Source organism: Loxodonta africana, chromosome 12, assembly GCF_030014295.1.
Source record: "Loxodonta africana isolate mLoxAfr1 chromosome 12, mLoxAfr1.hap2, whole genome shotgun sequence".
Classification (NCBI taxonomy): Eukaryota; Metazoa; Chordata; class Mammalia; order Proboscidea; family Elephantidae; genus Loxodonta; species Loxodonta africana.
Window position 1 is genome coordinate 1,338 of NC_087353.1, and position 11,163 is coordinate 12,500.

Genomic DNA, 11,163 nt, shown 5'->3' on the forward strand with positions numbered 1-11,163 from the left:
TAACCCTAACCCTAACCCTAACCCTAACCCTAACCCTAACCCTAACCCTAACCCTAACCCTAACCCTAACCCTAACCCTAACCCTAACCCTAACCCTAACCCTAACCCTAACCCTAACCCTAACCCTAACCCTAACCCTAACCCTAACCCTAACCCTAACCCTAACCCTAACCCTAACCCTAACCCTAACCCTAACCCTAACCCTAACCCTAACCCTAACCCTAACCCTAACCCTAACCCTAACCCTAACCCTAACCCTAACCCTAACCCTAACCCTAACCCTAACCCTAACCCTAACCCTAACCCTAACCCTAACCCTAACCCTAACCCTAACCCTAACCCTAACCCTAACCCTAACCCTAACCCTAACCCTAACCCTAACCCTAACCCTAACCCTAACCCTAACCCTAACCCTAACCCTAACCCTAACCCTAACCCTAACCCTAACCCTAACCCTAACCCTAACCCTAACCCTAACCCTAACCCTAACCCTAACCCTAACCCTAACCCTAACCCTAACCCTAACCCTAACCCTAACCCTAACCCTAACCCTAACCCTAACCCTAACCCTAACCCTAACCCTAACCCTAACCCTAACCCTAACCCTAACCCTAACCCTAACCCTAACCCTAACCCTAACCCTAACCCTAACCCTAACCCTAACCCTAACCCTAACCCTAACCCTAACCCTAACCCTAACCCTAACCCTAACCCTAACCCTAACCCTAACCACCCTAACCCTAACCCTAACCCTAACCCTAACCCTAACCCTAACCCTAACCCTAACCCTAACCCTAACCCTAACCCTAACCCTAACCCTAACCCTAACCCTAACCCTAACCCTAACCCTAACCCTAACCCTAACCCTAACCCTAACCCTAACCCTAACCCTAACCCTAACCCTAACCCTAACCCTAACCCTAACCCTAACCCTAACCCTAACCCTAACCCTAACCCTAACCCTAACCCTAACCCTAACCCTAACCCTAACCCTAACCCTAACCCTAACCCTAACCCTAACCCTAACCCTAACCCTAACCCTAACCCTAACCCTAACCCTAACCCTAACCCTAACCCTAACCCTAACCCTAACCCTAACCCTAACCCTAACCCTAACCCTAACCCTAACCCTAACCCTAACCCTAACCCTAACCCTAACCCTAACCCTAACCCTAACCCTAACCCTAACCCTAACCCTAACCCTAACCCTAACCCTAACCCTAACCCTAACCCTAACCCTAACCCTAACCCTAACCCTAACCCTAACCCTAACCCTAACCCTAACCCTAACCCTAACCCTAACCCTAACCCTAACCCTAACCCTAACCCTAACCCTAACCCTAACCCTAACCCTAACCCTAACCCTAACCCTAACCCTAACCCTAACCCTAACCCTAACCCTAACCCTAACCCTAACCCTAACCCTAACCCTAACCCTAACCCTAACCCTAACCCTAACCCTAACCCTAACCCTAACCCTAACCCTAACCCTAACCCTAACCCTAACCCTAACCCTAACCCTAACCCTAACCCTAACCCTAACCCTAACCCTAACCCTAACCCTAACCCTAACCCTAACCCTAACCCTAACCCTAACCCTAACCCTAACCCTAACCCTAACCCTAACCCTAACCCTAACCCTAACCCTAACCCTAACCCTAACCCTAACCCTAACCCTAACCCTAACCCTAACCCTAACCCTAACCCTAACCCTAACCCTAACCCTAACCCTAACCCTAACCCTAACCCTAACCCTAACCCTAACCCTAACCCTAACCCTAACCCTAACCCTAACCCTAACCCTAACCCTAACCCTAACCCTAACCCTAACCCTAACCCTAACCCTAACCCTAACCCTAACCCTAACCCTAACCCTAACCCTAACCCTAACCCTAACCCTAACCCTAACCCTAACCCTAACCCTAACCCTAACCCTAACCCTAACCCTAACCCTAACCCTAACCCTAACCCTAACCCTAACCCTAACCCTAACCCTAACCCTAACCCTAACCCTAACCCTAACCCTAACCCTAACCCTAACCCTAACCCTAACCCTAACCCTAACCCTAACCCTAACCCTAACCCTAACCCTAACCCTAACCCTAACCCTAACCCTAACCCTAACCCTAACCCTAACCCTAACCCTAACCCTAACCCTAACCCTAACCCTAACCCTAACCCTAACCCTAACCCTAACCCTAACCCTAACCCTAACCCTAACCCTAACCCTAACCCTAACCCTAACCCTAACCCTAACCCTAACCCTAACCCTAACCCTAACCCTAACCCTAACCCTAACCCTAACCCTAACCCTAACCCTAACCCTAACCCTAACCCTAACCCTAACCCTAACCCTAACCCTAACCCTAACCCTAACCCTAACCCTAACCCTAACCCTAACCCTAACCCTAACCCTAACCCTAACCCTAACCCTAACCCTAACCCTAACCCTAACCCTAACCCTAACCCTAACCCTAACCCTAACCCTAACCCTAACCCTAACCCTAACCCTAACCCTAACCCTAACCCTAACCCTAACCCTAACCCTAACCCTAACCCTAACCCTAACCCTAACCCTAACCCTAACCCTAACCCTAACCCTAACCCTAACCCTAACCCTAACCCTAACCCTAACCCTAACCCTAACCCTAACCCTAACCCTAACCCTAACCCTAACCCTAACCCTAACCCTAACCCTAACCCTAACCCTAACCCTAACCCTAACCCTAACCCTAACCCTAACCCTAACCCTAACCCTAACCCTAACCCTAACCCTAACCCTAACCCTAACCCTAACCCTAACCCTAACCCTAACCCTAACCCTAACCCTAACCCTAACCCTAACCCTAACCCTAACCCTAACCCTAACCCTAACCCTAACCCTAACCCTAACCCTAACCCTAACCCTAACCCTAACCCTAACCCTAACCCTAACCCTAACCCTAACCCTAACCCTAACCCTAACCCTAACCCTAACCCTAACCCTAACCCTAACCCTAACCCTAACCCTAACCCTAACCCTAACCCTAACCCTAACCCTAACCCTAACCCTAACCCTAACCCTAACCCTAACCCTAACCCTAACCCTAACCCTAACCCTAACCCTAACCCTAACCCTAACCCTAACCCTAACCCTAACCCTAACCCTAACCCTAACCCTAACCCTAACCCTAACCCTAACCCTAACCCTAACCCTAACCCTAACCCTAACCCTAACCCTAACCCTAACCCTAACCCTAACCCTAACCCTAACCCTAACCCTAACCCTAACCCTAACCCTAACCCTAACCCTAACCCTAACCCTAACCCTAACCCTAACCCTAACCCTAACCCTAACCCTAACCCTAACCCTAACCCTAACCCTAACCCTAACCCTAACCCTAACCCTAACCCTAACCCAACCCCTAACCCTAACCCTAACCCTAACCCTAACCCTAACCCTAACCCTAACCCTAACCCTAACCCTAACCCTAACCCTAACCCTAACCCTAACCCTAACCCTAACCCTAACCCTAACCCTAACCCTAACCCTAACCCTAACCCTAACCCTAACCCTAACCCTAACCCTAACCCTAACCCTAACCCTAACCCTAACCCTAACCCTAACCCTAACCCTAACCCTAACCCTAACCCTAACCCTAACCCTAACCCTAACCCTAACCCTAACCCTAACCCTAACCCTAACCCTAACCCTAACCCTAACCCTAACCCTAACCCTAACCCTAACCCTAACCCTAACCCTAACCCTAACCCTAACCCTAACCCTAACCCTAACCCTAACCCTAACCCTAACCCTAACCCTAACCCTAACCCTAACCCTAACCCTAACCCTAACCCTAACCCTAACCCTAACCCTAACCCTAACCCTAACCCTAACCCTAACCCTAACCCTAACCCTAACCCTAACCCTAACCCTAACCCTAACCCTAACCCTAACCCTAACCCTAACCCTAACCCTAACCCTAACCCTAACCCTAACCCTAACCCTAACCCTAACCCTAACCCTAACCCTAACCCTAACCCTAACCCTAACCCTAACCCTAACCCTAACCCTAACCCTAACCCTAACCCTAACCCTAACCCTAACCCTAACCCTAACCCTAACCCTAACCCTAACCCTAACCCTAACCCTAACCCTAACCCTAACCCTAACCCTAACCCTAACCCTAACCCTAACCCTAACCCTAACCCTAACCCTAACCCTAACCCTAACCCTAACCCTAACCCTAACCCTAACCCTAACCCTAACCCTAACCCTAACCCTAACCCTAACCCTAACCCTAACCCTAACCCTAACCCTAACCCTAACCCTAACCCTAACCCTAACCCTAACCCTAACCCTAACCCTAACCCTAACCCTAACCCTAACCCTAACCCTAACCCTAACCCTAACCCTAACCCTAACCCTAACCCTAACCCTAACCCTAACCCTAACCCTAACCCTAACCCTAACCCTAACCCTAACCCTAACCCTAACCCTAACCCTAACCCTAACCCTAACCCTAACCCTAACCCTAACCCTAACCCTAACCCTAACCCTAACCCTAACCCTAACCCTAACCCTAACCCTAACCCTAACCCTAACCCTAACCCTAACCCTAACCCTAACCCTAACCCTAACCCTAACCCTAACCCTAACCCTAACCCTAACCCTAACCCTAACCCTAACCCTAACCCTAACCCTAACCCTAACCCTAACCCTAACCCTAACCCTAACCCTAACCCTAACCCTAACCCTAACCCTAACCCTAACCCTAACCCTAACCCTAACCCTAACCCTAACCCTAACCCTAACCCTAACCCTAACCCTAACCCTAACCCTAACCCTAACCCTAACCCTAACCCTAACCCTAACCCTAACCCTAACCCTAACCCTAACCCTAACCCTAACCCTAACCCTAACCCTAACCCTAACCCTAACCCTAACCCTAACCCTAACCCTAACCCTAACCCTAACCCTAACCCTAACCCTAACCCTAACCCTAACCCTAACCCTAACCCTAACCCTAACCCTAACCCTAACCCTAACCCTAACCCTAACCCTAACCCTAACCCTAACCCTAACCCTAACCCTAACCCTAACCCTAACCCTAACCCTAACCCTAACCCTAACCCTAACCCTAACCCTAACCCTAACCCTAACCCTAACCCTAACCCTAACCCTAACCCTAACCCTAACCCTAACCCTAACCCTAACCCTAACCCTAACCCTAACCCTAACCCTAACCCTAACCCTAACCCTAACCCTAACCCTAACCCTAACCCTAACCCTAACCCTAACCCTAACCCTAACCCTAACCCTAACCCTAACCCTAACCCTAACCCTAACCCTAACCCTAACCCTAACCCTAACCCTAACCCTAACCCTAACCCTAACCCTAACCCTAACCCTAACCCTAACCCTAACCCTAACCCTAACCCTAACCCTAACCCTAACCCTAACCCTAACCCTAACCCTAACCCTAACCCTAACCCTAACCCTAACCCTAACCCTAACCCTAACCCTAACCCTAACCCTAACCCTAACCCTAACCCTAACCCTAACCCTAACCCTAACCCTAACCCTAACCCTAACCCTAACCCTAACCCTAACCCTAACCCTAACCCTAACCCTAACCCTAACCCTAACCCTAACCCTAACCCTAACCCTAACCCTAACCCTAACCCTAACCCTAACCCTAACCCTAACCCTAACCCTAACCCTAACCCTAACCCTAACCCTAACCCTAACCCTAACCCTAACCCTAACCCTAACCCTAACCCTAACCCTAACCCTAACCCTAACCCTAACCCTAACCCTAACCCTAACCCTAACCCTAACCCTAACCCTAACCCTAACCCTAACCCTAACCCTAACCCTAACCCTAACCCTAACCCTAACCCTAACCCTAACCCTAACCCTAACCCTAACCCTAACCCTAACCCTAACCCTAACCCTAACCCTAACCCTAACCCTAACCCTAACCCTAACCCTAACCCTAACCCTAACCCTAACCCTAACCCTAACCCTAACCCTAACCCTAACCCTAACCCTAACCCTAACCCTAACCCTAACCCTAACCCTAACCCTAACCCTAACCCTAACCCTAACCCTAACCCTAACCCTAACCCTAACCCTAACCCTAACCCTAACCCTAACCCTAACCCTAACCCTAACCCTAACCCTAACCCTAACCCTAACCCTAACCCTAACCCTAACCCTAACCCTAACCCTAACCCTAACCCTAACCCTAACCCTAACCCTAACCCTAACCCTAACCCTAACCCTAACCCTAACCCTAACCCTAACCCTAACCCTAACCCTAACCCTAACCCTAACCCTAACCCTAACCCTAACCCTAACCCTAACCCTAACCCTAACCCTAACCCTAACCCTAACCCTAACCCTAACCCTAACCCTAACCCTAACCCTAACCCTAACCCTAACCCTAACCCTAACCCTAACCCTAACCCTAACCCTAACCCTAACCCTAACCCTAACCCTAACCCTAACCCTAACCCTAACCCTAACCCTAACCCTAACCCTAACCCTAACCCTAACCCTAACCCTAACCCTAACCCTAACCCTAACCCTAACCCTAACCCTAACCCTAACCCTAACCCTAACCCTAACCCTAACCCTAACCCTAACCCTAACCCTAACCCTAACCCTAACCCTAACCCTAACCCTAACCCTAACCCTAACCCTAACCCTAACCCTAACCCTAACCCTAACCCTAACCCTAACCCTAACCCTAACCCTAACCCTAACCCTAACCCTAACCCTAACCCTAACCCTAACCCTAACCCTAACCCTAACCCTAACCCTAACCCTAACCCTAACCCTAACCCTAACCCTAACCCTAACCCTAACCCTAACCCTAACCCTAACCCTAACCCTAACCCTAACCCTAACCCTAACCCTAACCCTAACCCTAACCCTAACCCTAACCCTAACCCTAACCCTAACCCTAACCCTAACCCTAACCCTAACCCTAACCCTAACCCTAACCCTAACCCTAACCCTAACCCTAACCCTAACCCTAACCCTAACCCTAACCCTAACCCTAACCCTAACCCTAACCCTAACCCTAACCCTAACCCTAACCCTAACCCTAACCCTAACCCTAACCCTAACCCTAACCCTAACCCTAACCCTAACCCTAACCCTAACCCTAACCCTAACCCTAACCCTAACCCTAACCCTAACCCTAACCCTAACCCTAACCCTAACCCTAACCCTAACCCTAACCCTAACCCTAACCCTAACCCTAACCCTAACCCTAACCCTAACCCTAACCCTAACCCTAACCCTAACCCTAACCCTAACCCTAACCCTAACCCTAACCCTAACCCTAACCCTAACCCTAACCCTAACCCTAACCCTAACCCTAACCCTAACCCTAACCCTAACCCTAACCCTAACCCTAACCCTAACCCTAACCCTAACCCTAACCCTAACCCTAACCCTAACCCTAACCCTAACCCTAACCCTAACCCTAACCCTAACCCTAACCCTAACCCTAACCCTAACCCTAACCCTAACCCTAACCCTAACCCTAACCCTAACCCTAACCCTAACCCTAACCCTAACCCTAACCCTAACCCTAACCCTAACCCTAACCCTAACCCTAACCCTAACCCTAACCCTAACCCTAACCCTAACCCTAACCCTAACCCTAACCCTAACCCTAACCCTAACCCTAACCCTAACCCTAACCCTAACCCTAACCCTAACCCTAACCCTAACCCTAACCCTAACCCTAACCCTAACCCTAACCCTAACCCTAACCCTAACCCTAACCCTAACCCTAACCCTAACCCTAACCCTAACCCTAACCCTAACCCTAACCCTAACCCTAACCCTAACCCTAACCCTAACCCTAACCCTAACCCTAACCCTAACCCTAACCCTAACCCTAACCCTAACCCTAACCCTAACCCTAACCCTAACCCTAACCCTAACCCTAACCCTAACCCTAACCCTAACCCTAACCCTAACCCTAACCCTAACCCTAACCCTAACCCTAACCCTAACCCTAACCCTAACCCTAACCCTAACCCTAACCCTAACCCTAACCCTAACCCTAACCCTAACCCTAACCCTAACCCTAACCCTAACCCTAACCCTAACCCTAACCCTAACCCTAACCCTAACCCTAACCCTAACCCTAACCCTAACCCTAACCCTAACCCTAACCCTAACCCTAACCCTAACCCTAACCCTAACCCTAACCCTAACCCTAACCCTAACCCTAACCCTAACCCTAACCCTAACCCTAACCCTAACCCTAACCCTAACCCTAACCCTAACCCTAACCCTAACCCTAACCCTAACCCTAACCCTAACCCTAACCCTAACCCTAACCCTAACCCTAACCCTAACCCTAACCCTAACCCTAACCCTAACCCTAACCCTAACCCTAACCCTAACCCTAACCCTAACCCTAACCCTAACCCTAACCCTAACCCTAACCCTAACCCTAACCCTAACCCTAACCCTAACCCTAACCCTAACCCTAACCCTAACCCTAACCCTAACCCTAACCCTAACCCTAACCCTAACCCTAACCCTAACCCTAACCCTAACCCTAACCCTAACCCTAACCCTAACCCTAACCCTAACCCTAACCCTAACCCTAACCCTAACCCTAACCCTAACCCTAACCCTAACCCTAACCCTAACCCTAACCCTAACCCTAACCCTAACCCTAACCCTAACCCTAACCCTAACCCTAACCCTAACCCTAACCCTAACCCTAACCCTAACCCTAACCCTAACCCTAACCCTAACCCTAACCCTAACCCTAACCCTAACCCTAACCCTAACCCTAACCCTAACCCTAACCCTAACCCTAACCCTAACCCTAACCCTAACCCTAACCCTAACCCTAACCCTAACCCTAACCCTAACCCTAACCCTAACCCTAACCCTAACCCTAACCCTAACCCTAACCCTAACCCTAACCCTAACCCTAACCCTAACCCTAACCCTAACCCTAACCCTAACCCTAACCCTAACCCTAACCCTAACCCTAACCCTAACCCTAACCCTAACCCTAACCCTAACCCTAACCCTAACCCTAACCCTAACCCTAACCCTAACCCTAACCCTAACCCTAACCCTAACCCTAACCCTAACCCTAACCCTAACCCTAACCCTAACCCTAACCCTAACCCTAACCCTAACCCTAACCCTAACCCTAACCCTAACCCTAACCCTAACCCTAACCCTAACCCTAACCCTAACCCTAACCCTAACCCTAACCCTAACCCTAACCCTAACCCTAACCCTAACCCTAACCCTAACCCTAACCCTAACCCTAACCCTAACCCTAACCCTAACCCTAACCCTAACCCTAACCCTAACCCTAACCCTAACCCTAACCCTAACCCTAACCCTAACCCTAACCCTAACCCTAACCCTAACCCTAACCCTAACCCTAACCCTAACCCTAACCCTAACCCTAACCCTAACCCTAACCCTAACCCTAACCCTAACCCTAACCCTAACCCTAACCCTAACCCTAACCCTAACCCTAACCCTAACCCTAACCCTAACCCTAACCCTAACCCTAACCCTAACCCTAACCCTAACCCTAACCCTAACCCTAACCCTAACCCTAACCCTAACCCTAACCCTAACCCTAACCCTAACCCTAACCCTAACCCTAACCCTAACCCTAACCCTAACCCTAACCCTAACCCTAACCCTAACCCTAACCCTAACCCTAACCCTAACCCTAACCCTAACCCTAACCCTAACCCTAACCCTAACCCTAACCCTAACCCTAACCCTAACCCTAACCCTAACCCTAACCCTAACCCTAACCCTAACCCTAACCCTAACCCTAACCCTAACCCTAACCCTAACCCTAACCCTAACCCTAACCCTAACCCTAACCCTAACCCTAACCCTAACCCTAACCCTAACCCTAACCCTAACCCTAACCCTAACCCTAACCCTAACCCTAACCCTAACCCTAACCCTAACCCTAACCCTAACCCTAACCCTAACCCTAACCCTAACCCTAACCCTAACCCTAACCCTAACCCTAACCCTAACCCTAACCCTAACCCTAACCCTAACCCTAACCCTAACCCTAACCCTAACCCTAACCCTAACCCTAACCCTAACCCTAACCCTAACCCTAACCCTAACCCTAACCCTAACCCTAACCCTAACCCTAACCCTAACCCTAACCCTAACCCTAACCCTAACCCTAACCCTAACCCTAACCCTAACCCTAACCCTAACCCTAACCCTAACCCTAACCCTAACCCTAACCCTAACCCTAACCCTAACCCTAACCCTAACCCTAACCCTAACCCTAACCCTAACCCTAACCCTAACCCTAACCCTAACCCTAACCCTAACCCTAACCCTAACCCTAACCCTAACCCTAACCCTAACCCTAACCCTAACCCTAACCCTAACCCTAACCCTAACCCTAACCCTAACCCTAACCCTAACCCTAACCCTAACCCTAACCCTAACCCTAACCCTAACCCTAACCCTAACCCTAACCCTAACCCTAACCCTAACCCTAACCCTAACCCTAACCCTAACCCTAACCCTAACCCTAACCCTAACCCTAACCCTAACCCTAACCCTAACCCTAACCCTAACCCTAACCCTAACCCTAACCCTAACCCTAACCCTAACCCTAACCCTAACCCTAACCCTAACCCTAACCCTAACCCTAACCCTAACCCTAACCCTAACCCTAACCCTAACCCTAACCCTAACCCTAACCCTAACCCTAACCCTAACCCTAACCCTAACCCTAACCCTAACCCTAACCCTAACCCTAACCCTAACCCTAACCCTAACCCTAACCCTAACCCTAACCCTAACCCTAACCCTAACCCTAACCCTAACCCTAACCCTAACCCTAACCCTAACCCTAACCCTAACCCTAACCCTAACCCTAACCCTAACCCTAACCCTAACCCTAACCCTAACCCTAACCCTAACCCTAACCCTAACCCTAACCCTAACCCTAACCCTAACCCTAACCCTAACCCTAACCCTAACCCTAACCCTAACCCTAACCCTAACCCTAACCCTAACCCTAACCCTAACCCTAACCCTAACCCTAACCCTAACCCTAACCCTAACCCTAACCCTAACCCTAACCCTAACCCTAACCCTAACCCTAACCCTAACCCTAACCCTAACCC